The sequence below is a fragment of the Nipponia nippon genome, unplaced genomic scaffold (assembly GCF_047370975.1).
Source record: "Nipponia nippon isolate SJK-2023a ecotype South Korea unplaced genomic scaffold, ASM4737097v1 scaffold_13, whole genome shotgun sequence".
Classification (NCBI taxonomy): Eukaryota; Metazoa; Chordata; class Aves; order Pelecaniformes; family Threskiornithidae; genus Nipponia; species Nipponia nippon.
This window is the reverse complement of record NW_028262324.1, coordinates 12679375-12706813: the sequence shown is the minus strand read 5'-3', so window position 1 is coordinate 12706813 and position 27439 is coordinate 12679375. Positions and strand designations below refer to the sequence as shown.

The window sequence follows — 27439 nt, the reverse complement described above, 5'->3', positions numbered from 1 at the left end:
AACCATATGGTTTTTGCATTGGGGGTGTTGTGGCAGGTTTATTTTTTCTTTTCAGGAAAAAAAGACTATCACAATAAAGCTCTTATGCATATAAAAATGAGGAAATAATGTCAAATACTTAGTTAAATGTCTATAATCTGACCTGGAAAGTCTTCTCTTTCCTACTTTAAAGAAAAAACAGCCCTGTATTCCTATATAGGAAAGAATATGCCTCAATATTTTCATGATTTAGGAATGTTTAGAAACTTTGTAAATATGCTACAAATACTGAGAAAAAAAAAATGTTGATTTGCTCATGATACTTTGCTCGCTTGAAATTTGCATTTAATGTCATTTAAACAATGCAGAAGGAAATAGAGATGTCAGTTTCTGTGGTTTTCTATTTTTAAATACACATAGAATAATATAAACATCATGTTTTCTATGGTTTCTCCACCACAAAGGCAGTATATTCCCATTTCTTAGACCAAAACACAAGTATTTCCATGACAGGTACTTTGTTGACTGTTCTGTTCAATTCTGCTTTTAGAATAGTTTTATCTTGAATGTATATATACACGCGCGTGCGCGCACACACACACACACACTAGATCAAGGATCTTCTTCTCAGTAACTGAGCCCTTGCCAAGAAGCAGCAATCCTGCAAATAGTAAGACAAAATCTATTCCTGCTGTCAAAACTTACGATTTCAGGACACACAGAGTAGATAAGGGAGGTACAGAGAAGACGGAGATCATTCACATCTTCCCAGTTATCAGAGATGTGTATTCACTTGAGCCTGGGAACTCTAAGGAACAACATTCCCAATCATCATGAGATTTTCAATAAAATTCAGAGAGTTCATAACAGTCTTTTCCTTGGATAGCTCTCTCTGAGAGAGGACTAAACTCTTGGCTCTTCTGCTATTCTGGTAGTACATCTGCAGATTATTACTTTATTAGGACTGAGCAAGCCTTGTAGCAACCCTTGATTCTGTTGTTAAATGGCATCATATAGCTTAATTTTGGTTTGGATTTTGGTGCTTCTCCAAGCATTTGCATAGTAAGAAGACTCTTCAAAGTACCTGCTTTGCACCCTTCCTGGCTGATCAACAAGGTCAAGCACAGATGTGTGCTTTGTGCTAGCATTCAGAGGTAAGTGCTATTCCTTCCCTCTGTGTCATGATGCAAGCAGGCAGATGGCATTCAGCACACACCAGATCGCAGAGCTTTTTCCATAGGACTCTATCTTTAGGCAGAATTAACAACAAAAGCCTGGAGAACCAGCAAATTATTCAACAGCGGCAGTGACTACAGAGACAAGACGAAGGGACGGTGATGTCTCTAAATGGCTTGCACAATGAGCCACTTCCCAAACAACTGCCATTGCACCTACTTGCAAAGTGCAACGTCTCTGCCAGCCACAGTGCAGTTCTAAAATCAGTATTTCTCTCTAAAACAACATTGTTATGCTCCACAGTCATAAAACATGGCAAGACACTGTATATGGTGCTACAGCAGAAGCTAATTTGTACCAGTGCTGCAGGTGCCATCCCGGTACATGGAGAAGTCCACTGCCTGACTGGCCTGTGCTTAGCCAGGGCACTGACAGACCCTTTTGTCAACAGATGCATACGGTGTATTTTCAAAATCAATTTTAAGTTAGCCTGGAGGCCACTTGACCTGCCCTCCAACCAAATTATTTGTTGGTGAAAATTAAGATCCAAATCACTGGAGACTGCCAAATGGAAGGTACAGCTCCCCAACACATCATTTTTTAAAGGCAGAAAACAAGCCAAATGCAAACTGAGGTTAATGCAATATATACAAGAAAGAGAAATAAGATTAGATGTGATGTATGTGCCAAAAGGCCTTCTGCAGGCAAGGGAAAAAAGAGAATAAGGTTAACATCTTTGATTTTTCCCCTCCCCCTCCACAAGAGCTGAGAGGAATCTTCATAGCAGCAAGGTCAATTCTAATCTTATTTCCTTATTTCTCACAGTTATTTCATTCCCTTCATTCCCATTTTTTAAACTTTGCAGCAAAAATATTTTTTTCCAGAAATCTCTGCAATTCAGGATCAGTTAGATATCATAGCAGCTCATTTTAAATAATTAACATGAGACATACAAATAAAGAAACCTCTTTAAACAATAGCCACCTGCAACAAATATTCTAAGAAAATGCACCCTTTTCTTCTTCTGAATCGTTGCTGCCTCTCATGAAAACATTAACATTTTGCACACAAAAAAATGATGTAATTAGCAAGAACTTTCTCTATTTCTGTTCTCATTATTGCTGATTACCAGAAATTATCAGGCAAATAATGGCTGCTTTCTCTTTTTATGATCAATTTATTCACTCTCCATCTGATTTCTTTGGTGATGAACTGAAATTTAGGCTCTTGTGTCTATGGCACTTTGTGAGAGAGAGAGAGAAAATGGGGTGAGGGAGAGGGAGAGAAATTAAACAGCAAGTAAGTGTAGTGTGTCAGAAAGCATTTAAATTATCTGTGCCAACTTACAATTTTACTTCAAGCCCTGCAATATTTTTTTACATTTTTGTTAAAATCACAGCTCCTAGAATCATCTGATTAGTCCAGACTTCATTTATTAATTGTAACAATAAATAAAATCAGCTTCTCACATAGCAAAAAGATTGAAAGCATGTTTTCAAAATAAGCTTGAAATGACCGAAAGGCTTAAAAGCTCCAGACAAGTAAAGCCATCCCCCAAAAATTTTTAGAGAAAGACCCCAAATCTCATCATTTCAAAGCCACTGTCATAATTTTGGGGTGATAATACTGATTTTCCAATAGGAGGGCAAGACTCTGTTACCATGGCAGCTGGCAAGAGATGGGGATTGCTTCCACTTAAATACCAAAGCACAGCCAAGTTTGAGCAGTTGCAGCAAAAGCTATCTGGGAACACTGCTGAAAAAAAAAAACACCCAAAAACCTGTGCTGAGTTCTACATTGCCAGAGCTCTACTGCTATTACTATCCAACTACCTAATTTAAATCTATTTGGCATATATCTTTGCAAGCTGCAGTCAATCTTGAGACTATTCCATAGACACCCCTTTATTTTTTATGAGGGTTAGGAAAGATTTCTCTTGCTTGAACCACTTAATACCCTGTTGTTTAGGGTACAGTTGAGCAGGCTCATCTTCTGCCTGGGAGGACACCCCCTCCAGCCGCCCTCCAGGGAGCTCTTCCCTGCAGGCACAACAGCAGTTCCCATACTTAAGACCAGGCAAAATGATTTGCTTTTCAAAATGGAGAAAAAGAATACTATTCTCAGCCTGAGACTTTGCATTTTAAGCTTTAGCCTGGAGCAAATTATTAAGGCAGAGTTACTGTCTAAATCCCTGGAAATAGGGGTTTATAGCGAAAATACTGACAGATCCATAACTATAGCCATGCAAATACAGCAGATAAAAATATGTATAAATGATAATGTAATTTAATGGCTTAAAGAATTTTTACTGGGGAGGAGGGTAATGTCTGCTTTATTTTGACAGTGTAAAATGTCAGAGCAGAATCCAAGGATGTAGCAGAGTCATACTCTATACTTCTTGGAGATTATTTGACAAGAACAATTTCAGTGTTCTATTTAATGCACTTACGACAAATTTAAGTGATGAATTGATGCCTGAGAGACAGTGTGGCTAGAATTAGGAGAACAAATTTTCTTGTTATGGGAGCAGCTACAGGCCAGTTCAGTGCTGATAGGCATACTAAAAGTTAGGTAAAGGAAATCTGAAAAGAGTATTCTGTCAGTGGCAGTGAAAGTGGAAAGCTATATATTTATTAAACCATAATGTCACCAGGTTATACTTTGAAGTACCTCAGAGGCACTGACTCCTCAAAGTCTGTGGATACAAGACAAGGATCAGAGTCTTTCTGGAAAAGTTGGTTTGCTAAGAAAAGCAAGCATTACTGTACAACTCCAGATGTCACTTTTAGTCAAATGGCATATTATTTCATTGAGCTCCTCTAATATGGAGTAAAATTGAACAAACTATTCTGTAAAAATGAACCTTCACTTAATAACAATGGAACGAAGTCAGGCATCATTCTAGAGGTCTCATTTTTATATCATTTTCCGTGCTCAGTAAATAGTTACAGCCGTGTTAAAATCTGCAATTACTGGAGGTCTAATCCTGCCAATGTTCTAGACACAGAATTTTGGGGGAGATATACATCCATAAAGAATATTGTACTGGGCATTTTTAAAGCATAATGGCAGAGAAAAGCCATATGCAAGGAACATTTTGTAGAACAACTTAAAAACGAATCATGCCAGCTTTCAAGGATTTTCTGGGCAGAAATCTTCTGACTCAGGCTTCATCAACATTACCAAAATCATGAAGACATCTCCCACTGGTTTTCACCACAGTGAACTGGTGACCTGCTTCTCGAGAATCGTGAGCTTGATCTGAGAAACTGCATTTGTTTTGTAGGATACGAAAAATCTTAGGGATCTCAGTCAGCCAGTAGCAAAAGACCTGCATCCGGGTTTATAGGGCTTGCAGAATGGTTACAATTTGTACAACCATGCATTTTTAATGAACTGTTTTAAATTATTTTCCACTGAAAATGAAACATTCTTACTCATAGCACTGAAGCAAGCCTGTACAACAAAATGCTTAGTTCAATGTGCTGCATCCTTGAAACTCACCATAAAACTGGCATCAGCAGAGATTTAAATTAGGATAGAGTCCAATGTGGAGTGAGACCAGAGACGCACGTTGCTCTCTTCCAGGTCTTTCAAAGAAGGAAGAAAGGAGTAACACTTGCTATCAGAACAGCATCTTGGGTATTAATCAGAGAAGAGTACACAAAACCTGCTACTCTTCTGTAGCAGATTTCATCATTAATGGCTTGGAATTCAGCTGAAAAATTAAAGCTGCTTCACAAAAAAAATAAATAAAATTCAAAGAACAACAGGAAAAGCTGGACTACTGAGTTTCTACCTAAGTTATTTATTGGGACTGAAGATGTGGGTCTGAAACATAGGTGTAACTCTTGCTTCTCACTTGAGATTTGATAAATGGGATCCACGAAATCTAGATATAAAACTCTATCCTGTTCATTCTGAAGACTGATTCTCACGCAACAGATAGGAAGCATCAGTACCTTATTACACACTGATTACGGCTATTGCCTGTTGCCCTTATACATCATGGTATCAAAATTTGTGCAATTACCGCCTCAGGCAGATCATGTAGCACACCCTCGGGAATGACAATTTAGGGAGCTGAGACACATGGCTGATAAGTACTAAGGGTAGAGCAATCTAAAATGCAGGGGTTGTAAAGTGCTGCCTGATCTATATGCTCAAAATAGTCCACATTTGCAGAAACTTATTGAAAGGAAAGGATGGCCACTTGGTCAAGGAACAGGGCTCAGGAGATTTGGATTCAGTGTCTAGACCTGTCAACATGTAGCCTTAGCAATGTAATATGTTGCACTTTTTTGTCCATTTGTAAAACAGAAATTATATTTCCTTTCCAGAGTTTGGAGAAATATGCAAATGCAAGTGCAAAAGACCATTTACTCTGCACAGGCATACCTAAGCTCAGGATCTGCAGGATCTAACATAAACAGTTAGGTGCTGACATCCTTAAGAGCACTGTATGTTTAAATTAGGGATGAAGCTCTGAGTGCAGATTCAGGCTGAGAATCAGACTAAAAGTTGTTCAAGGTGAATACAGCAGAACCTGCTCCTGTTACTGCTTCTTCCAAGCTTTATGCATTAAGGAAGTTAGAAGATAGGATGAAACAGATTGTATATGCTTGTAAATATTGTAAATGCAGATGATGTACATTTTTTTTCAACATTTTTCATATTTAAGGTCCATTGTAGTTGAAGAGTTATGCCAGATATAAGGACTTATTAAATGCAAATATAAAGACCAGCCTCTCTTAATCAAGAAGAAAAATGAACAATCAACAATTCAGGTAGCATCCCCATGAAATCATGTTGTTGAGTCCATGGAATCATTTGTGTATGCTTGTGGACTTTATGAAATCTTCAAAACCAGATCTATACTTCTCTGTGTGCGTTCATGGTCTGGCCTGTTTTCTTCCATAGAGAAATAAACCATGGACCTATTTGATTTCAGGTTGTTTTACCAACCAGAAACTTATAACAGAAAGTTATAATTGTATATACACAGTTTACAAGTTGGCTTACTCTGTTTATTTTCAACTATTGAACTTGTGAAACTATTACGTGATGACTCCTATCCCCAAGCCTAACCCAAAAGTTAATGCTCTGAGAGGCAATTTGGCTTCCAATCAAAGATAATATTATTGCTCCGTTACTAAAACAGGCTACTTCCTATGAAATTTGGATTAACTAGGAAGATATATCCATGGCAAATCTAGAGCACAATGAAGTTCCTCTGGACCAAATCTTTCTCCTTTTTATTTTCTATTAACTTTGTGGTCACTTACCCAGCTTTGATGAATTTAAGAGAAAAAATGGAAATTATTTATTTATTTCTCCCCACCCCCATGCCTCTCTCTTCTAATGGCTATTCCCACTAACATTTAAATTTACCCACTAACATTATAGTCAATATTTTTACTGTTTGAAAAGGATGGAGATGTCTATCGATTTAAAATAAAAGTCAAAACAGGAATTCTCCCAAACCTTATTAATACTTCGGGATCTGAAGACAATCATTAAAACAAGAAAAGTTTACCGTGACTATATTTTTTAATTCCCATACTATTCTATTTTATCAAAAGCCACGCACTAAGTGATCAAATTAATCTGAGGCATTTAGAGCAGGGACCATGTGGTAGCTCGCAAAGCATTGGTTTTTCACAATAATTTGGACATGGCAAGTAGCCAAAGGACTGCTCACAAACATACGGTTATTTATTTCCACTAATCAGGCACTAATACAGCCTGTTTGCTACATTACTTTATAAATATAACAAGCTTTAAAAAAAAAAAAAAAAAAAAAAGGGACCAGAAGTGCACAAAGCAATTAATGAAAACAGCCCAAAACAGTGTGTAGAATCACTAGCATCCTGAATCCCAAAGTTATTTGCTAAATTCTTTTTCACTATCACTCAGCAAATCCCCACAGACTGGCTCAAGCTTAATCTACTGTAGCACGTTTGACTCCTTTGTTTAATCACATCTGAAATGGCGTCTTCTAGAGTGACACATCAGCTGAAAAAGTTTAACTGTTGTTCTGAAAACAGCATCGATCTATGTTTTATTATAAAGGCTGTAAGAGACCTCTTTCTGTGAAAAGAAAAGGCGAGGGAGCGGAGTCCAAGTAAGTGGCAACAAGAACAGGGTAAATTTATTTTGGTAAGAAATAAATTCACTTGAAAATGCATTTCATTCTTCCAGCTCTTTCCATGAACTTAGATTCTTTACTCTTTGCCAAGTGCCACAAAAGAAATCCTTAGTGGCCCATGGAATGCTTGAAGCCAAACAAAATAACAATTTTTGAATGAAAATTATATCAGCAGAAAATATATAAAAAAAATATCCGAGTATGGCTCTTCCTGATTACCCAAATCACACAGCCTTTGTTTACAGTTCCCAAAGCAACTCTGCCACTGCTACTTCCCAGAATCAGCCAGAGCTTTGAGGTGGATCCGTCAAGATCTTTTCCTTATTGTTAGCAAACCAAAGCCTGTTTTTTTAGAATGCAAACTGGGATGATTACACTTCTTAAACAGAGAAAACTAACAGTAAACCAGAAGAGAGATAAAAAGAGTTTATAAGCAGTAATCTCCCTACCAGCTGTGTCCTTGTAGGGAAACTCTCACTTCAAGACCTGGAGTCAGAAAACTGTGCTTGGTCCCATCTAGTCTCTAGGAAGCTTCTCCTTCCATCATCATGAATACTGGTGCTGAAACTTCCCTGCATAGTCTTGGCTTGTGCCAAGCCTCTGCTTCCGTCAGGCTGGAGCCACCCATCCCTGCACATCTTCTGCGACTCCCAGAGTATCTCCGGCTTCCAAAATGCCTTACTTGATCAAGGCACAGCTTTCTCAAAGGAGGATAACACACGCGCTGAGGGCAAACAGAAGAGATGCTTTTTGTCACATATTCAAATAACTTTTGAAGGCAAAACACAAGAAATTCAACACATTTTATGGCACAGTTTTCCTAAGACAACTGTGTAATCAAAGATGGGAGGGCAGGAACCTGATCGTCTGCTGGGAAACATCATGCTTCTGGACCACCAGAGCACATTTTCATTTTTTTTAAACAGACAAATCTTAGGTGAGAAAAGCGGGTGTTGAATTGTGGTCTTAAATAAGAGTAATTCCCTCTGATGGGATCTCACTAGGGATCCTCAATAGCTCATCTGAAACCACTGCTGCAGAAATCATCATCACAAGATCTGTTGTATGCTAATGAAGAACACTGACTTCACTATTCAGTTATTCAAGATTAAACGATGTGGTTTACAATCAGAAAATGGAGCTAGAGGTTACAGATTCTGAGGCTGCCAGAACGAAGCAACAGCAACGGCCTAATGTTTCAATTTGGCATTCAGTGAGGATAAAAGCCACTGGGAATAGATTACGGAATATTTTCTCTGTATATACAGTAACTACATGACCTACAACGTCACAATCATTTACGTCTTCAGTCTTTTGCAATATACTAATAGTTGTTAAAAAATAATGGCCAAATACTTTATTTTTTAATAGGAACAGATATTTTTCTGTTAGAGAAACTAAAAAAATCATCATGATAAATTGGTAAGTGAAATATTCTTTTACCCTCTTCTAATGAAAAATAACCGAATGTCTTTTAAATAAAATTTTATGGAGTATTCAGTCCTTGCCTGAATGTATAGAGCCAGAGCTTCATCATAAATTGATCTATTTCCCGGGGTTTAAGCTCCACAAAAGAAGTTTACTGGATAAGAAAGCTGACACAACCTTATCCATAGTAGCACAAATAATGCTAGTTAATTATACTATAAGATATGCTGTCATTTTAGAATTTGCATATACAGAAGACTTATTAATAAAGATTACTAATTTTCATTTATCAGGCAATCCCTTAACAAATTCCATGTCTTTTGGAAATAAGGAAATGAAGGCAAAAGAAAGGAGAGACAGGATATCAAATTTCCAACCCTGAGCAAGGAACAATACAACTTCTGCAGTAGCAGCTAAATCTTCAGAAACATGCAGGTTATCACGCTGAGGGATTTTATTACCCGGCAGTGGAAATACATGGGTAACATCTGTGATTGTTGGGCAGTGGACATGTGCCAAACCTTCACAAAAGCATGAGACATCCTGGAGAGGGAGAGGGAGGAAAAAGAGAAACTTAGCCTGCCGAAGTGCCAATAATGTTTGTAAACTAAAGCCGGTGTAGCAGACAGCAGGACTGCAGAGGAAATTCAAGGCAACAGTCAGAACAGTCAGTGACCTTCCTAAATTATTAAAAATGTGTCATTTGTTTCCAGCCTGAAAACTTACTTGAAACTCACAATCAAGATTTGAATCCCACTTCTGGTTCTGGATAAATAAAAACTATTTCTCTATGACCCATTGAGCCTAATTTGAATCCTGCTATGGAACTTTCCTAATTAACCCATTGGGTATTTTCTTCCACTTTCTTTAAACCACTATTGACGTTTGCTTTAGTGCATCCACACATGGGAGCACCAATCAGACTCTTCTTTGCTTGTATAACATGCCAGAGTTAAGCAACAGCAAAACAACCAAATAAATCTGATTTCAGGAAAACATTTTTTTCCCCTGGGGAAGGATGTATCTCAAGTTGACGTACTGAAAATCCCAGCAATTCAACTTACTATGTTAAAGCTATAGAAACGGAGATGCTAAAGATCAAAAGAAATCAGGACATGCAAAAGTAAAGATGTGCATAGTTAAATAGTGTTGGGTATAAAGATCTATACACGTAATGTGAAAAGCAAGGTCAGTTGTAGAATATGCTTAATACTGCTCTTTTTGACACACCCTGGTATAGAATGAAGCATGGAAGCTAGCCTGTACTTATATTCCTTCTTCCTTAAATCCAGCTGGTTTTTAGCTACCTTGATGACCCTCGAAAGGCGCTGTCACTCAGGGGAATGGATGGTAGAAAGCAGGCTCAGATTTATGGAACTCAGAAGACAACTTGTGCTGATGATGGCTTGCCACCTACTCTCCAAGATCTCCCAAATATTAGGACCACATCTTACTGAAAAACGAAACAGTTGTGACAGATCATTATACATTAGTACCCCTGAGTCTAGTTAGGACTCTCAATAATCCAGTTTTTTCAGAAGGCCAAATAACTTCCTTGTATCAAAAAAATGTGACTCATCAACGTTGCTCATAGGAATACTGAGTTACAGAAGACTGTTTTCCACTTCAACCAAAGGCTGTTTGCCTTAAGATCCTGGAGTTCTTTCAGGCAGAACTTCTTCTGAGGACAAGGAGACTTTGCCTAAGAAAAGCCTTAGTAGCTGATTTTGATGACAAACTACCCTAAATTTGAGGTGCACTATTTCCAGTAAGACAGTACATAAGTTAGCATAACGCCTCCCTTTCATTTACAATGATGGAAGTACTAACTCCAAAATTCAATCCAAGGTTTCTCTGCCTTAAGAGGCGTGATTAGTTTAAATTTCTGGAAGTGGGCTTTTTTCCATTATTCATATTTAAATTAAGTTCCCTTGAGATAGAAGAAAAGCAAGGAATTTTTATCAAGAGACTAATAATATAACCAGTGAAAAATCTGAGCATTTTTATATTGAATTTATAAATCATGCTAGCGGTAACTAAACTGTTTAAATAATATATAGAGTTTAACTATAACATACTTATTGGCATAAGTAATTTTAGTGCTTTTTAATGTAACAAATCACTCAGAAAATATTCTCAGTTAATCATTAGCATACTCAAGCCTAGAGAGAGGTATATGTATTGTTCACTTTATAATTTGGAAGAAATGGCTGAGTCATAAAACCTCACATTGTGTGCCAATTGATTTATGATTTCCTAAAGACGTTTGGGTACTCTGACAAAGTATCAATTTATCTCTGCATTAAAAGATACTGTCTGCAGATAGAATATCACGTAATTAAACTCAGGAGCAGGAATTAATTAAAATATACATGTATGAGAGTGCATAGACATATATTTGTGTTTATGACAGAAACAGTAAAAAATACCTGCCAGGACAGATATGGGTGAAATTAGCCTCTTCCATATCATCACTATTTGCTACCATATTTATCACAAAGTCAGAACACCAAAGCTTCGTAGTAGTGACTACATGAAGATACTGGGGGCAGGGGGTATAATTTTGGGCTGTGACTGAGTCAGGCAGCAATGCTGAACAGATTTCATGGTCTCATTCTGCATGCAATGGTTCATTCTGAACATCGAGCCACCATCTGTCCCCACCCACCCCAAACTGCAAAATCTGTAGGTCCTTATGAAGCAGCAGCTCTGAAATATTTAGAGGGCTCGAAGCTTGTCTTTGCAGCTTCCCTTGTTCCCTCCTACAAAGAAGCCACAAGAAGGGTTACAGAGTGTACAGTTCAGAGATATTTTCTGAACAATTAGGTGGAATCCACTCAGAGCATTCAGTGTGAGAAGGGACCAGAGCTCAGAGAGTTCAAACCAGACATACTCTATTGTCAGCCTCAGTTACGTGACATGACATTTTAATTAGAAGGGGTCGAAGCTGAGAATTTGTGTTAAGACCCAGATCTGAACTTTCCCAGATTACTATCGCAGTAAAAAGTTGAATTGGGTGTTGTTTTTCAGTCCTGTCTCTCATTTTTGTATTGGAAATACTTATCTATTCACATTATTATCAATATTCACCCTATAATTTTAAGGAGTTTTCCTTAAAATTTCAGGTATCATCTGTATTCTTCTTGCTCTTTCAGTGACAAATTCCTGTTCAACTGATGTAGTTATTGTATTAGAAAAGCATAGATCTTTGTGGAAATCATTATTAGAAGTACAACTATTTTGATATAATTACATTTTAGTTTTTTTGATTTTGTAAATTTGCTTATTTGTTGAGTGACAAGTCATTTACTTATAGCATTTTAAGACAAAAGAAATAACTCAGACTACAGTGGCAATACTGGAGGCCTCAGGTTTCTCAAAACCAAGATGCCAGACTCACATGCAAGTTTTTAGCAGTTGCAAATACTCTAATTCAACACGTTGCGTAGTTTTTATGCTACTGTGTAAACTTAATTGACTTACTCTGTTAAGGGTATTCAATGATTCTATGACGAGATCGTCTGTAATTAAGATATTTGAGATGAAATGGTGGGTTTGAAAAAGCTGAAAACTGCCTGCTTGCTTCAGTTTATTTTTTAGGCCCAAACCACTTAGATTATCAATTAGCTTGAAAAAACTATTTCTTCTTCAGATGTTTAAATATTAAAAAGGAAAAAGTCCAGAAAAACTATAGATTAAAGCCAAAACAGATGTCTTCCATATAAATATGAAAAAGATTAGCACAGCCATTACAAAAACAATATAACATAATTAATGTGTAAAAATTGCTTGAGATTATTTAACCTTCATACAATAGTCTTCACACATTAACCACGCATTAGAATTCAGGAGAAAAGCAAACGTAGTTCCATCAAGGTCTTTTGCTTAGAGCAGTGTTTCCACTGCCTTGTACCCCTAAAGAAAAATATCTACAGAGAAGCAGGCCAGAATACTTGGAAAGCAGAATGATTTCTTCTCATATAGGAGATACACTAAGATAGAGTCCCCTGTAAGTTAAACAGGCTGCAAAATTAGTTCAAGAAACAATATTTCTCCAATATTTTACTATTTCTAGTGTATATCTTTTCAAATAAAATGATGGCTCCTTAAAACGTTCCTTTGTAAACTACTGAAAGAGAACCCTAGTGCTTTTCAGAAAACATCATATGTAAGAAGAAACTCACTCAAATACACAGATGTTTCATAGGAAATTTTATCTGATTGATTCCAGGCCGATAATAATCCAAAACTGGGCATTCTTTGCATTACACTCATGTATAACTTTTGTGCTCCCTAACATCTAGCACATCTGCCTGCACATAAAACGACCATTTTTCTATACTGAGCTAACCTTTCCACTATGATTCCCTTCGTCTGTTACTGAAAAATATAATTAATTTGCATTATAAGTTCTAGTGGACAGGAATGCTTGTCTTGATTTTATTTTAAAGCATCAGGGACACGTGTAATGACTTACCAATAAATAATATTATAACCTTAAGTTCCTATGGTCAATAGCACTATGGTAACTGGAGGCAAAAGAAGGGCATAGTTGAATTATTCTGATCCTTTCATTCTCACCCAACTGAGGCACCAATATTTTTATTGAAATGACATGTTGTGCTTATAAAGACAAATCTTTCAACTGTCACCTTTTCTTTTGGCTAGAAAAACATATTCATACCAACTGTGAATTTCCTCATCCTTCAAGCCCAGTCACTTTGTCCAAGTTGTTCAACAGCCATCTATTCATTTCAGTGTGATTGGAGGATACACTCGAAATATCTCAGGGGACTCTCATGACCTTGTTTTATTAGCCCTCCAAATGGATATAAATTTTACTCCATGGTTCAGCAGACATAGGTTCTATTCATGGTTCTGTGAAGTGAACCTAGAAAAAAACCCCAATACTCTGAGGGCCATAATATTCCAAAATAGAAGCGTTAAGGAAGGCTTTAAATCTCTGTGTGTGCTCCTGAAAAAGCACCTGGAAAACAGTCCTCATATCTTCCTACCATCAATCAGAACTGAAAGAGAATACAGGAGGCACGTTTTCTTGGGCCATCTACACTGCTGCGTAAAATGGACTCTGAGCAGCCTCCAGGCAAAACTGGCCACATGGAAGCATCCCTTGTCTGTTGAAGTGTGCTCCGAGTTGTGTGTGGGACAAGCCCTGTTGTATCCCAGGGCGTACAATCTTGCATGTGAACAGCCCTGGCGCTCTGCTCAGCTTTCAGCTGTCTCATCTAGCTCTGTTGGAACGATAGCTGCGTAAGGGGAAAACCACTAATTTTTACAGATACAGTTATTTTATATAGGGCTTTTAATATTTTTTTTGCTTGTCTTTGGAATGTAAGTAATTTGAAGCATATATTCTGGAGGGACGAAGCATCCATGACACAGCTCTCTGAAGTCAATAGTCCAGCTAAATCCACATCATGAAATGAAATTCTAAGCCAGATTTTCAAAAGATTTGGTTTCAGTTTAACTCAATACTCACTGAATTCAACAATAAAAATCCTAGTCTTAGAGGCAGCAGTTTTAGGTCAAGACCATTCAGTTTCTTTCTGCATACTTTTCAAAAATGTGTACAAATACCTCCCTCCAAGCACATTTATAGATTTTGTCTCCAGGGTTGCATCTTAATATCAGGGAAAATTTCTGTTTAAAGGTGAATGGAAAGCATAGGATAGACATTCTAGAGTCTTTCCTCTTCCCCTGTCTTGTCTGCAAATACACGCATCCCGGGGACAAAGGATTTATTACAAGCTAAAGAGGAACATTTTTGTGGGTGCCCTTTGACAAAAGGTACCAGCACTACACTGCACAGGGACAAAATAATACAATTTAGCCTATTGTATTCTTGCAAAGGAAAAGGTTAAAGTGGAGATTGAGTTTTTATGGCTCAGCTCAGAGGAAGGATTAGCTAGGAAAGGTTGTTGATACCCACTGAACAATACTTACAGTTGCCTTTTGTGCTGTATTAATTTTCATCAATAGAACAGCAGCCAGAAGAATTATAAAAGGACAGCTGGACCCCCAAATGGCTGACATCTCTATAAGATCCAGGTGATTGCCTACCAGGGATCACAGACATACATTAAACATGTTATAAGACATGAAAAAATCCTTCCTGAATCTGACCAGTTGGAGTGCCATTTTGCCCTATCTAGTACCTTCAAACAGTCCCAGATAGCTAGATGTATATCTTAGGAAAAATCTGTTCAAGAGCTCCTGCTGCCTGAAGGATGTGGTCTGAGAAGTCAACTCAAACTTCTATGGGGCTTCTGTAGGCATTTTAAAATGTTGAAAGGAAGATATGCTTCAAGGATAGCGCTCTACTGAGGTCCTTGGCTCTCACAAGAGAGAGAAATCACTAATTTTTCATTAGAAAAAAAAATTAAACCCCACAAGAATACCAGAAGGGAAATGTAGTAAGATGCTTAATAAGCTTAAGAAGCATACTTGTTTATGCATTTATCTTGTTTCAAGAAATTAGATTTTTTTAAATATCTGCTATTGGCCATACAGTATTTCGCCTCATCTGTTTCAGAAATTTAATTTAGTCCCATTCTTAAATGTTTAGCATGCATGATGGTTTGTTTCCTAATCTACCATGAAAGAAACTCAGAAAATGTTTATATTTATCTTTTTTGTAGGGAAGGGAAGAGAAGGGAGGTAATCACAGCATTGTCTCTAATGTAGTTTCATGCTTTCCTTATAGGCATTATTAGATTAATCTGATAGCTCTCAAACAAATTTTGCCACCAGTGATGATCCAAAGACATTTTCAATTATAACCTTCCAATATTATGCATCTCATCATTATGACTTAGTAGATGGAAGAACCATGCAGTAAAAGCCTTCGTTGAGGAAGTTTTCTCATATCAATGTTGAACACATTTTCACAAAGATTGATTCAGAGCAGAAATTTGTCTGTCAACTTGCATCCTAAGTCTTTTGCTATTGTCACTAGATAAAAATGTCTTTTTTTGCTGTTACGTTTTTTTCTTATCAAGAAAACAATATTTAATTCTGAAGTACATGGATAATATCAAGCAGATTATGCCACATTGGCCTATTTTTTCTAGCAAGACTAGGATCCAACCTTAATGCCTTTGCCTCAGCAAAATAACAACTCTCAAAGTGTTCTGTGGTTGTTTTTCTTGCTGCTGCAAGTTCTTTGCTGTGTTAAATTAACTGAATGGGTTTTGTGAACAAAATCAGTATAACAAGTTGTATTTTTCCTGCCAGCATGTTGGTCTTCTTACTTGTGGAGTCTAAGAAAGCTTGTGCTCAGGCTTTCTTTTTTAATCTTCTACCAGACACAGGCTGATACCGTGGTTGTTACTCAGTCTATTCCACCTTTCTCCTTGAAAGGCTTCAGCTGTGTTAGTAAGCAGCTCTGCCTGATGGATTCTCATTAAGCTGCAGCTTTCGTGAAGGTTTCGCTGCAACTGCCATTTATCTCACACCTGAAAGGATACGCTTCCTGTAAGACAGGTGGATTTTAAGCATCCTTTTTCTGTCTCTAGTGCTTTCACTCGCTTGCTAAAAACTTGTAGCAGATACTGTAAGTTATTAGGAGCAGTCATCAAACAGAGGGATATACTGGGGTCTGCAAGAGTCTTAAAAATCTAGGGTTGGTTACAGGAAGGTGCTGAGAGATCTAAACTCTCTTTGGTGTCAATAGAACATGAGGGCACTCGGTGCATCACAGAATCTGGTTCCTAATGCAGCTCAGACCAAAAACACATTAGTGTTCATCCTGGAACAGATGGAAACAAATCCCTTGCCTGTCTTGTATGGCTTCAGTCTGTATTTTAGGCAAAAAAACAGCAACTAATGATTTTCTTCAGAACTGTAAAACCACAGAGAAAAAGCAAGGCAAGCCAGCATTCCTTGTTTGGAGCCCAGTGACATCCTGTAAGAAATCAGAATAGATCTGCAAAGTCTTTTTTTTTTTTTTTTTTTTCCTTTATAAATCCCACCAGCAAGAAAAGGAACATAATGGAAGACAATTCAAGCAATAAATGGACATTTGAATTTTAGCCTGCAAATAAAAAGTACAGTGCTAACATCGTCTGCAGCTCTTTGACTTTTTTTGCAATATACTTCAAAAAGTATAGCTGGTCCTTGGACTTTAAATGATTGAGAAGCACAGGCTTAAACTGTTACTCATGGAAATATAATGGTCCCAGAGAATTCAAACAACATTTATGTATTTGTCAGCTGGAACTATAACCCTACTGCTCTCTCACAGTATGTTGAGGACACACTTGTTTGAAAGGTGTTGCTGCTATCTTCAGGTCTTCATGTTTTAAATTTAGGCAGTTTCCCAGAGGGTGGCAAAATCTTTCTCCCAACAAAACAACCATGAGATGCAGTCACTGCAGCATAAACCTAAGCAATCAACCATCCTTTCTTTCTCAAGTTATTTAACACAACATGCTTCTGTGAAGCTCTACACAAACTAAAGAAGCCTGTGTACACACAGGTGTAAGTACATGTGTTTGTGTGGCCATGCATAAGACTATTAACATTCTGTACTAGTGTCCATCTGATCTCAAACCCAGATGCTGAAGCTCTCCGCAGGTACGTTATAGCTGCAGAGATTCAGTTGTGGAACTGAGTGCAATTCAATAGCCATTATCTGTGGCAGGGTTAAGATGACAATGCAAAACCCCTGACAATCTGTCATCTTTCTGATGTGATAGCACAGGATTCCTGATGTTTACAAGGAGCCCTGGAATAACTACTATTATATTACAAATGCACTGATAGCGAACAGCCAGCAGAGTTGTTTATAACACAAATAACAAACCTGATATATTCAGGCCAAATAATTTGGGAAATGTAGAAGACAAATACACCAGATTGAGATCAATGATCCAGCTGAAGCTGGAAATCGTCTCAGGGATCAAGACCACAAACTTGCAGAGTGCCTTATTTTGTAAAATGCTAGTATTTCCCTTTGGCTTCAATAGAAATATTCACTGTATAAAATCACACAGATGCCTAAATCTGTGCTGGATATGTTCCCAAAAGCTGAACAAAGAAGCCAAGAAGATGGACTAATTGTATAGTCCAGAATAGACAATTCTAAAAGCCAGAAAAAGATTATTTTGTAAGAAAATGCTCTAAACTTCACCCAGAATTTGAGCAGGAACAGCATCTAACCATATTAATACTCTACAGAATTACAGGTTTTTACCTTGTTCACCTAAACCTGTTTGCTGCAGTATTCAGAATTGATCTAAAAATTTGCAGTGCCGTTCCCCTTTTTTTCTCCTTTTCCCTGTATATGACCAGTGATAGATGGGATATGGTAAAGAATAATTGCTTGCATTTAAAATGCACATTTTCAAATGCTAGGCTTTATTTTTGGGGTACAATTTATACCTCCATCTGCACATGAATTGCTGGTGCAAATATTAACATTTGAATGGAAAATGACCTGATTTATGACTATGTGCCAGGTTGCTAGCTATGCAAGTGCTAAATCCATATCCCCAATTCCAAGGGTAGGCAAATTCACTGAAGCTGTATCTCAGCCAGGATAGAAACATGTTCCTTAAATATCTGTAACCATTGATGGTGAGGTGCAATTCCAAAAGGCTAGAGATGGCTTACTCGAAAGTAGAAATAATAGAGGTTTGGTGCACAGGTATGTTATAAGTAATATTTTGGCACTGGTTTTACTACTTTATTTCCAGGAAGAAAGAAAATTAGATTAAGAAGGCAGGTTCAGAAATATAGGCATTCTCCATTCTAGAAAAAGCATAGAGACTGCCCTCTTATTGTAACGTAGCTCCATTGCAACTGGCTTGTCTTCGGTTTTAATCTGCCATTTACAACTCCACCTTCTACAGCTCCCACACTTTGGACTTATATCAAGTCCTTCATCTCAAAAGTTCAGGGAACTTCACCAGTCAATGATCAGACTCTTCCTGTGGAACAGTCAGACTGCATATAAACGAAAAACTAAGGCACAATATGGATAAGTAAATTCTCTGTAGGGCTTCTATGGGTAGGCTTCAATATTTCTATTTTCATTTTCCAGTCTGCTCCCTTATTTTGGATTAATAAACTTTAAGTATGCAAAATATTTGCTTCTACAATTAAAAAAAAATATCTTTTTACCAGGAAGTACAAATATTATCCAGAGACCAAGGAGATGAGGCAATGACATCTAAGTTCCATCATTTATAAAAGACAGAAAACTTTTGCTAACTCTCCTGAAGTCACTGAGCAAGGCTAAGAGTCTACTACTGAAATGCAATAAAAAGGACAAAATGTGACATTAAACCTGTAGAAAAATTAAACTAATTGCACAGCAGCAGGAAGACAGAAAAAGAAGAGTATGTCTTTCTCTGAAGAGAGACACGTAAGGAAGCACATTCACGTACCAGCAAATCAAGAAAGTGTCTGAGACTTATATGTGCACAGAAGTAAAAGACAGATCTGTGATGATTTAGGCTGCGTTTTGGGTTTTAGTCAAAGATGCTCTTGCAGTCAGTTCTGGATGCCCACACAGCATTACCATCTAGCTATCATGCTAACAAGAATACCCTGATAACTGGCAAAACTAGGTATCCCAACAAAACTCTCTAGGCTGCCACCTAACAGGACTCACTCATTTGGATAGTCCAAAGGAACTCACTCACAGCTTTGATTCAAGGGGGCATAGGAAAGAGTGTAACTTCCAGCAATTCTCAGGACAGAGTAGCAACCTTCCTCAAATCCGTGGGAACAGGGAAAGAAATCTCTCATGAGGATACCAGAGAGTTGTCATGAATATTCAAAATTACCAAGGAAAGAATACAACCCTTATCCAGACTTTTACTAACACAGACAGATAGTCAGTATAAACTCTTCTATAAACACCTTTCTAATTAAACTTCCAAAGAAAAAATAATAATTACTAAGCCCATTTATCCAAACTTTTAAAGATTATTTATATGTTTCAAATATTACATTAACAAATGTTGACAGTTTTCCAATTAAGAAATTAAAATCCTGCCAATGAAAACAAGCAAAGGGAAACAAAAGACAAGATTATGAGAAATAGTTTCCATAGCTCCTGAACACCTTTTAGACAAGAATAAAGGCTGTTATTGAACAGTTAATCTGTCCTGACTCAGAGCAACAAAAAAGGGATGCACATCTCTTTTCTACTGGTTTGATATTCCCAGTGTATTTTGGAGCTTCTTTTCCTTTTTAACGAACTATTTAACCTTGGCAGAACACACCAAGAACACAAACGCTGAGAGACAACATTATTTTACTGCACATAAGTTCAGTAAGGAATGATGATTGTTCCCAGTTTTCATCAGTTCAGTTTTTTAAGAGCCATCTGATGCATATTATTATTACTTCTTAGTAGGAATATATTCACCCCAGCCCAATGTAACCCTAAAATGGACAATCATCATCCTGCTCATACACAGACAGATCTAAAATGTAAGATTCCATGGATGAAGATACTTAATGCTGAAACACGCTCACTGAATCACCAAGGGAAGCAGAGGGGAAACTTCCCTCCTGTTGAAGCGAGAAGGCATTGCTTAACCAGTCAAATACATGAGATCACACTTTGATCTAACAAAACATCATGTGCCCCCCAAATAAATGAGAACATGTTTCTCTTATGTAGGGGAGTAGAAAGTTATCTCCTGAACACATTGGAGGGAGGGGGCACTAAGTCTGACTGGACCCTCAGTAGTGTTCCAAAATGAGAGAGTGAAAAAGCTCTGTTCAGAAAGGCTTTGCTCCGATGAATGCAACCCAATGCGTACAGGGATGCGGGAAGACAGAACCTTTAACGAGGTGTATGTCAGCAGCTGGATACAGGGAGACACACCTTTCAGATTTAATCCAGGTATTAGCAGATTAAGTATGGTTTTCTCATCATTTCCTCACCTGTGTTTTTAGTTGTATTGTCTTTTAAGAATGTTGCATGTACTTTTATTTGCATTTTATGCAGAGTTAAGAGAATTTTCAGAGACTTACTAATTGCTAGGTATTCTTCATCTGTGGGTACTAAAAACTTGTAAAGCAGAGTGCTGAGGCACCTAAACTTATGCTCCTGCTCCTCGATATGCTGGGGTTTGTTTGTTTGTTTTAGATACTCACAGGGTAAAAGGGTGTGCTCTTCGTTCAGGTGCAGGTACCACAGAGATCAGGAAAAGAAGAAAAGTCTTTCAGTGATCAGTAACAAACTGGAAGTTCTCATGCACCAAAATACTGGGAAATACAACTGAATCAGGTATTTAGGTAGCCACCCATTAAAGTAATCCTTTTATTCCATACATTTCTTATAGTGTTTCTTATTTAATGAGAAATTCATGGAGATACATGAAACTTATGGATATTAGAAAGTTTACTTCTTTTTAATACGCATTATGTGTATTAAAAATATGGAGATGCAGAAAGACTAAGAGATTTGCTAAAGACAGCAAAGAAATGCTACTGCAAGAAGTGAACCCAAACTACTGTATGCAGGTGCTGTACTTCATCCACAAACTTCATATTTTCTGTCTGTGATGTCAAACATTTTAAAGCATAAAAGGCCTCATAAGATCTTCTATGTGGTGTGAGTGAACCTTGTAGGAAAAAAAAAAAAGGTATTATTTATGTTCATAAGATTCTAAATGCATCTTCTTTCATGCCTGAAGAGGTCTGGCACTTGATTAGGCTGAATCAGATGATGCTGTCAGACAGACTTCATTCATACAAAGCTAACAGTCATGTACTATGACTGTGCCCCAGTTAAAAGTTTTATAATCTCAGGGGTGTTGCATTTCTGAGGCGAGTTGTGATGTTAACGAAAGGATCACAGTAGACACTGCAGTTCAAAGCATGTGTTCTCCGTGGACTGTTGGCTATTTTCACAACCAAAGACCAAGAAACATATTAGCTAAATGCAAAGATGTGTTATCATATTCCATTTATCAGAACTGATATTATTTCAAAGTTCTCAACTGAATAAATTTTGGAAAATACATACTACTTATATCTCAGATTTTTTTCAATACTTAATGTATAGATTGATTCATTACAGGAAAGTGTTCATTCTTGGTTTTGTCTTTTATCTGAACAAGTACATTAAGATACAGTAGACTGAAATCTTAATAAGGTAAATTCATATATTTCTTCATATTTATAAGAAAATATGCAGATCTACACTGACAACTGACAGCTATAAAGTTAAAAGAATAGTAAACCTCTGTTAAATGAACTACAGTACTAATGAAAATAATACTACCTACAAAATTCACCAGTCACACAGAATAGGCTTAGCTCTGACATGCCAAAGTAAGCTTTCTTCCACCAAACTGCTGATGCAGTTCTCCGTTGACCTTAGAGACCTCTGCCATAGACTAGAAGGTTATTTCATTGCTCTGAATTGACTACTGAAAACGTCTTCTTTTCTGTCAATTTGGTTCTTGGTTTCTCTGCTGAGGATATCAACTCAGTGGGCCAATATTCTGAATTATGTCACTATGATTTTCTGGTGCATGCATTTACTAGTTCCCCAACTTCTAGCAACTCATTTCATTGCAGGATGCCAAAAGCTGTGAAGGTGATCCAATAGGAAGGAAGCAGATCTTATTTAATCTGATCCATATCACACCATCCAAGCACGGAATAATTCTACAAATATAGTTAAATCTATATAAAGCACAAGATGAAAATATTCACATGTGGTACTTCACATGCTTAACCTGAATCTCATTAAACAGGAGTAGATACAGCCATGTAGTATCCCAGGGAACTATTGAGGTAGCACTCATACTAACAAATGATGTAGGTGAATGTATCAAATCAGCCCAAATACCACCACAGCTAGATCTCTGCTGCCATCCTGATAATCGACAACTTATTCTTGAAGATTTTGGCAGCCTCACCTGGTTACATCAATGAATCTCACTGAATAGCTGCTTGATTTGTTATTGATTTCCCAGAGGGGATATTTAAAGCAGCAATTTTTTTGATAGATCTTCAGAGTAGAAATGTAGGGCAAAGAAAAAGCTTTGCTTATAAAGAGGGACTCCAGTGGTCACACTCTAATAAGCTGAATTCAGGGGATTTTTCCAACTGAGGCAAGAAAATCTTTGCAGAAAATCTGCAGTTTTAGGGAAAATGCAAATAGTTTCAAACACATTATCTGCTTTACTAGAAACCTGAACTACTTCAAATTCCAACACCTGACTGTTAGCAGATCTGAAAATAGGTATCTTATCTCAAACCTAGCATATTTGTGACAGCTGTCATATTTGCTGACATACCAGAGATTGAACAGGGGAGCTGTTGAACCAAAAAAATGAAGGCTGATATAGCCTGAGCTAATAATCCCTAGGTTGGGCTGCAAGCAGATTCTTTCTAGGTAAGCCATAAAGCAAGTTACGTGTTCAGTTGTTAATACCAGATATGGCATTATGCCATCTTCTACAGGAGAGTAAAACTGTTAACATTCAAGCAACTTGAATGGAAAAATTCAACGTACTCACGCTTGTGGAGTATCGTAAGGTATTAGTAGCAGAGATGGTTGCTGCATAAACTGTGTTTTAAGATTGACCATAGTCTTTTAATCTGACTTCAGAAGAACATAAAGCATGGAGAGTAATCAAAACTTCACATATAAGAAAAACACATGGTTACAGCAGAAACTGCCAATGGATGAGAGGCAGAGAAAGAGATGAGAAAAGGGGTCCTTTACCACACAAAAGAAAGATCTGCCCTTTTAAAGGCTTCATCCACAGAGTCTTTTATGTATGTAAAACCATAATATTTATTATGGCTGCAAACAAATTGTATTTTAAATATTAATACATTAATATAAAATGCATTGTCTCTATAGTGACCTATAAGTACAGACTTATACTACAACGACCACTATAAAATTCACTGAAATCAAGGACTTTCCCTAAGAAAGCCCTTACACCTAGATTCTTATACCACAATTTAACTCTTTGTTATTAGATTGCTTATACATACCACTATTTTTTGTAGACCAACATTAACATTTTTGATAATTAGATCTAAAGTGAATGTCTAGCAGTATCAAAAGTGATGATTTCACTTATATGAGAGTCTGTATATAGACGAAGGTGGGGGTTTGGGGGTTTTGTTTTTGGTTTTGTTGTTTTGGGTTTTGTTTGTTTGTTTGTTTTTCTTTTTTTTTAAAGAAAAGTTACATCTATTCTATGAGCCTCTAAATTCATACCATCGTAAGAATTTTAGATGGCAGTTATTCTAAGCTTCCTATGCTTTTGTAATCATTAAACCAAACACATTTGATGTATAGTAATGCCTATTTTGGAATAGTCTGAAATTAAAAAGAGCAATCCTAGAACAACTGCATAAATCGGTAAACAAGTTATCTTTGCATGCTTTTCCTTTTCCTCCCTCCTCTCAATCCATTTGCTCATGGCAGCTCCAGCAGTCACTGCCAAGAAAACACGTAAGACACACGATACATTTGTCCTTGTAAACTTGTGTCAGCCCATTTCTAATGTGATAACCTATTTTGTTTGATTAAAATGCACGAAAATAGCTTTTAAAGCACATCCTACTATGGAGTTTAATCCTTCCCCAGCAGAAGGGGGAATAGTGAAGATTGTTGTTACTGTTTACATATGCCAACACGCAAAATAATCACAATGCTTACATTTGGCTGGTATTAAAATTACTTGCCTCCTATTACTTGGCAATGCTTTGTTATTTTTTCAGGTTTCAAAGTTTTACTATCTTTTCACAGAAAAAGATTAGGCAAAACTAAGCACTGTAGATCACATAGATTAATGTACTGAGCTCTAGAGGAAAGCTGCCGTAACTAAGAGGAAACACATTTGTTCATATATATACAACACAAATTAGATAATGGGGAAAAAATTGTAAAATAAATGTTTTCCTGAATTTATTTGTTCAATCATCTGATATGCCATGATTTCAGAGGCAACTTTTCCCAGTTATATCAGTATGAAAAAGAACAGAATAGAAAGCCAAAGCCGTGTGTCCTTTTCAAACACTGACCAAAAATATAACTTAATACAAATTGGTACAGAGCTTTCCTTATTTCTTGTTACTTTAATGGAAGCTCTATCATCCCACAATGCCCTACTTGTGACCTAGTTCTTTAAATACTTGAAAAAGCCTCAGTTTTTTACCCCAGAAATCCCACCATATACTATTCCAGGATTTTCTGTTGGTGTATCTTCTCATTTCTGGACAAACACATATGTACTAAGTTGATGCAACAGCTGTAAATAAAAAACTCTGTGATAAGTACACAGATTCTGTTACTGTAATTGTTCTCTGAACTGAGATTTTCAGCAATATTCATGATAAACTTTTAGAACCGAGGACAAAATTTAATTTGACAAGTAATTTCATTTTGCTACAGTATTTAAGAGTCAAGAAATACAGCCATCCACTTTTTCTGATATTCATGTTAAGACCTATTTTAAAGTACAAATAAAATTAGTGTGCACCTACTTTCTCAGTATTCTGTGAACAACTTAAGCTTCCCTTTATTTTAAATATCTGCTTTAAGATTTCTGCAAAATTGAATTGCAGTAATTCTTAGTTGCAAAATGTGAATTTTACTGCTTCCTTCTGACGACTTGCACTTAATATCAGTTGCTCTGCTTTAACAGTTATAAGCCATTAGCTTCAGTGTATTTACTCCTGGTTTGCAGATGTGTAAATAAGATGAAGTTGAGTTTCTCAAAAAGAAGTTTCAGACTAAGAAAACTAGTATAAAAAACAGCTTTGTTTTCTCCCTCAGTAATACTGGCTTTTAATGAATGCAATTCATTCAAAGCTGCTTCCTTCTTCACAGAAAGCCTGAGTTTTAGGAATTTACAGCTTTGAGAAAAACAAATTAGCTCAGAATTCTAGCTGAAAATCACATTTGTGATCACATTGTGGCATGTGATGTCAGGTTGCATCACTCTTGCTTTATCCTATGATACAACTCACTAGAAGTGACACAATCCAAAGTGACTGCACAATACAACGCCAGCTAAAAAAACTGAAACAAATAACTTTTACCAACATTATAGCTTAGGCAAATGCACTTTTAAGAATGAGAATGCACTACCTTCAAAAAGAAGAAAAAAAAAAAAAGACTAAAGGATATGGCTAAAATGTTTATAAAGCATACAATAACGATATATACACTAGAGACTGCTAGGGATTTTATTACTTCTCCATGTCATCTACACATTCTAGTGCAAAACTCACACATACCTGTCATCTGCCAACTGCCTTTGTACACATGAAGCCAATAAAAATCTAATTCAGTAGAAAAACAAGCGATCATTGCCAACACCCACATGCACCCCTACTTTCTTAAATTGATGAAAAGTTGTTTTTCCAAACAGGACTGAGATTAAATATCACCTCAAATCATTCCCCTGTTAGTGGAGTTCCTACAAACCTCATACACAAAGGCTATTTGGAATTTCCACAATGTCGTTTGCTCTGATTTCTCTTGCTATACTAGGCTTCTTGCTCACCGATTTTTGAAACAGGAAGCTTACTTTCCTGTTATCTCTTTGTGACAGCGACTGTACTTTTATAAAGGTAGCAGGCATAATGCAGAGACAAGAATAAGGTTCACAGGAGGGCTATTCGGTCAAAACAGCAAGTCATGCATACCTAGTTAAAAAGTTAATTGATGTATTATAACACTACCCAAATATTTCTGTTCTTTTATTTCTCCTCGTGCAAAGAGTTCCTTTGTGTCCTCCCTCCACCTAAACCCACAATTTCTCCAATTATAAAACTCAACTGAAGCAAAATTCAAAGTTTGTGTATTAGCTCAGACTGTGATTCCATTGCTGGTAGGTGTAATGGGCATCAGGTCAAATGTTGAGATGAATTGCGCTTGACATCTTTCAGGGACATTCTTGCACATCTGAATTGCAGAATGTGCTCTGTGCCAACTTAATTCAATCGATAATAGAGGCTTCATACTGACCACGACACATTTCACATGTACAATCATTTAAGCACAATGGGATTTTCTTCATAGAATATTTCTGGAAACATAATGACTTAGAGATTATATTAAGAGTATGATACAATACAAGGTTAAAATCTAAGTGTTATCTTTAGCTTTCTTGGGAAAAGAGCAATTTTTATGCATTTGAGCATGTCTTTCAGAATCATTCTTAAAACCATAAAGTTACCTCCACACTGCTGAGACACTAAATGTATTCAGTAAGAGGTAGAATCTGCCAGATATTTACAGATATGTACTCTATATCTGGAAATACAGGAAACAATTGTATTTTCTATAATCTGTCTGGACTCAGTAGAAAATGTTCTACATAGTATCTAGAAATACTACTTGCTATTAGCACCTCAGATGCCAGCCATAACCTACACATCTGTAATTAGCCAATCAATACTTACTTTTCATATGAAAATAAGAAACCATTTTCCGTATATCATCTAAAAAAGAAAACATTTAATTCTACAGAATCATATGCCTTTTAAATTGCTATCCCTAACTTCACTCCCACCTATAAATCAAAATCTAGAATATGTACCAATATTTTATGCATTGCACCGTGAAAATTTAAAATCAGATTAGAAAACATGGTTGCCATGGTACCTGAGAACTACACTTTCATGCAAAGCAATTTAACAGATGCAAAAGAATTGAACCTTACAGCAGGCATGGTATAATTTTTA

General features: G+C 36.8%; 1 long non-coding RNA gene across 1 annotated transcript in view; it reads right to left on the bottom strand.

Annotated features, from left to right (window-relative positions):
* Positions 1–7790: 7790 nt before the first annotated feature.
* The window catches only part of LOC148056550 (uncharacterized), a 122567-nt gene continuing 102918 nt past the window's right edge, over positions 7791–27439 (bottom strand). Inside the window, exons 3-4 of the long non-coding RNA XR_015703110.1 lie at positions 14696–14808; positions 7791–8027 (exon numbers count right to left, since the gene is read on the bottom strand). This is a non-coding gene — a long non-coding RNA (uncharacterized LOC148056550). The remainder of the gene's footprint in view (positions 8028–14695; positions 14809–27439) is intronic.